We start from the raw sequence: 2,992 nt of genomic DNA on the forward strand, positions 1-2,992 counted from the left end.
CATTCTTTTCTGATTTAACACATCCACAGCTTCACACAGTACAATTTAAATAATGCCTCTTTTTTCACAGTTCAAAGTATAGAAAGAAACAGGACTGGGAGCGAGTGGGGAATGAAACATGAAGGTTCAGGGCTGGATCGAGCCCAACACATCAATCGCCCTTTTGCGATTTCCAAGGACACTCCTCAAAACAAATCCTGAAAGCAGCGGAGCGTCTGAAAGTTCACTTGTTACTTGTTTCCATATCACAGCGGGAGTACAGACAGGGCTATAGGTGCTCCATCTGACTCCATTGCTTTTACTTGATTAGCTGACATGTTAAGCAGTCTATTCAAACACGAGCCATTCATAAAACACACCCTTCTTTCTCTGCTAACTGAATCCCACCGTGCAAAGACCTTCACCCTATTGTGAAGTGTTCAGTCATGGCGGTGACACGGCGGTAATTCTGGTGACCATGTGACAATATCTGGAGCATTCCCGTGTCACGAGGGGCCCATCGCCCCGGGCAATTCACTGACCCATATGATGCTTTAACCAGTCAACACACACACACACACAACTCGTTTGCTCACACACCCTGTATCACACACTAACACGAACACAATGTTACACAACATTCTTAATTTTCTTCGAAATTATTCCAGTTGATGTTTTCTGTTTGTGTTACAGCCAAGATTTTGGCTACAACAACCAAATACAATTCCCATCGTCTCTATGACATACAACTTGGGGCAACATTATCTTTTTAACCTATATATTAGTCATTGGAGAGAAATCCATCAATTTCTGGATCTATTCCGCTTACTACACTACATACATTCATCACACCTACATAACGCTACGACAACCCGTTTGAAGCCATCCGAGCCGAAGGGAAACGAGTTGTTAAAGGGTTAATTCGATTCTTCTATGGAGGAATAACTATCGAGTTTCGATTGTCATAAGGGTATTATACAGTTCTAATGAGCACTTACTAGCTACTATACACGACACTACACACATCTTTTTTTTTTTTAGTTCCACAGCACACACACCTACATTTTATTTTTTTTCTACACACTACTACTGTGTCCTAGTTTAGGTTCTTTTTTTGGTCTCTTCTGGGTGCACCTATTGGTGGAAGGTGCGTAGCATTCCTGCAGGTCTGTATATGGGTTATTCAGCACAGTTCAGTCATTGGTAATAAGAGCGTGTTTTGTTCCCCTGAGGGTTAAAAGACGGTTTAATGGAGGCCTACATCTGATGTGTGGGTTCTGCAATTTAGGCATAAGTCACGTGAGATTGGCGCCTGGATTGATATTTCAGTATTGTGAAATAAATTTAATTTTCCTCTCTGTGGTCATCTGCAGGGGTCACTGGTGGAGACTCATATCTAATGTTCTGCCAGTGTTTTTCAAATGACCGCACCCAACTCCAACCGGGGATGAAAGACGTTAAGCAACGACCTTCCACAGGCTGGGGTTTCGAGGGGGGTGTGGGGGGTTGATGTGGGGGGGGGGTGATTTGGCAGCAGGGTCTTCAAATGCAGAAGAGGAGGTTCAGGCTCAAATCTATTCAATTTATTATCAATATACGACTAAGAAGAACAAAAAAATATTTACTCACGAGAAGGTAAAACCAGTGATGTTTTGCCAAAAAAAGATAATTGATTATCAACATTAAGTGTGATCCTAATGGGAGTTTGAGGTTATATTATATCATTCTGGGAGGAAGCATTTTAATTCCGTGTGAGACTTGTCAGCTGAGTATTCAAGTCACAGAGAAATATATGACCAAGACATCGCTTGATTACACTATCGAGTAGTAGAGCACAACACACAACACCGTAATACGGGTAATATTATATTTTTATTATAACGCAGCAGGGGCTCTATCACATTATTAAGGTTTCACGCGTGTTTGCTTGCCGACCAGCCACTAAGTGTTGTTTTTTCCAAAGGGGTGGAGCTGCCTCACCACTTCACGACTGCATACATCGATGAATATTTTATAACCCATTCATATGGCACCAAACACGCGTGTTACACACACAACCTCAGCCCACAATAACACTGACTGATTACAGATGTCGCGCTTGCTGGCTGAAAGGAAATGGTTGAATAATCATGTCCCCCTGATTTTTTGCTATTTTCTTCGCTTAATCAAGATTTAATATATGTCTGGCACACATTTCGTCTGAACTCTCAAGTGGAAATTCTAATATACCCAATTCAGTGAATACCATATGGTAATACAGTCTTATAATAACATTATATTGTGGGCTCTTATGTTATCGACAGCATTGACATGTGTTGTGGTTTTTGTTAAATTCTATTGCTGTGAATTTATTGGCATATTAAGGTGGTATATTGTGAAACATGTATGTGTTGTCAATACCAAATACTGCATTTCATTTGACAGTTGTTTTTATTGTGATGAATTTTTCACAAACTACGTGAATCGATAGGGATTGCGGCCAATGGTTCCATAAAAACTTGCTGTTGTGTACATGTTGATATTATAAACTCAAAAAATATGTTTTCCGTAATCATGAGAAACGGAGAGGAAAGAGAGGGGTACAGATAGTGGCTGGGTGTTAAGCTATATAGCTATTGATCAGAGATAAGAATGATCGCCCTCCTTTATCCAGTCAAGATATTCATTAGTCTGTCTCCTCATCCAATGCCCACAGATAAATGATTTCGCATTTCCTCCAGAAACATAATTTTTATCCCATTTTCTAACTGGTTCAAATGTGTATGAGAGAGAGAGAGAGAAAGTGTGATTTAGTAGAATCTTATGGAAAATTATCTGGTATCAACCACCAAGCGCTGCGAGCTGTTACTCTGCTAGCTTCCACCTTGTTTTCATATCAGATTTTTGATTAAAGTGTTTTGTGGTTAATGAGGTCAGCAGAAATAGTATCAAAGGAAAGAATATACATGTAGGCCCAGTTCTATATATCTAATATTGAGCTAGAAGCAAAAGGGAATAAACAATGTATGGCAGA

The 2,992-nt window shown here is 40.0% G+C and overlaps 1 protein-coding gene across 1 annotated transcript in view; it reads right to left on the bottom strand.

Moving 5' to 3' along the window:
• Positions 1–2,992, bottom strand: part of LOC118328104 (plexin-A1-like) — a 115,605-nt gene that overhangs the window by 112,263 nt on the left and 350 nt on the right. The gene's annotated exons all lie outside the window — the stretch shown is intronic.

Source organism: Morone saxatilis, unplaced genomic scaffold (assembly GCF_004916995.1).
Source record: "Morone saxatilis isolate NCDOM2014 unplaced genomic scaffold, NCSU_SB_2.0 Contig18, whole genome shotgun sequence".
NCBI lineage: Eukaryota > Metazoa > Chordata > Actinopteri > Moronidae > Morone > Morone saxatilis.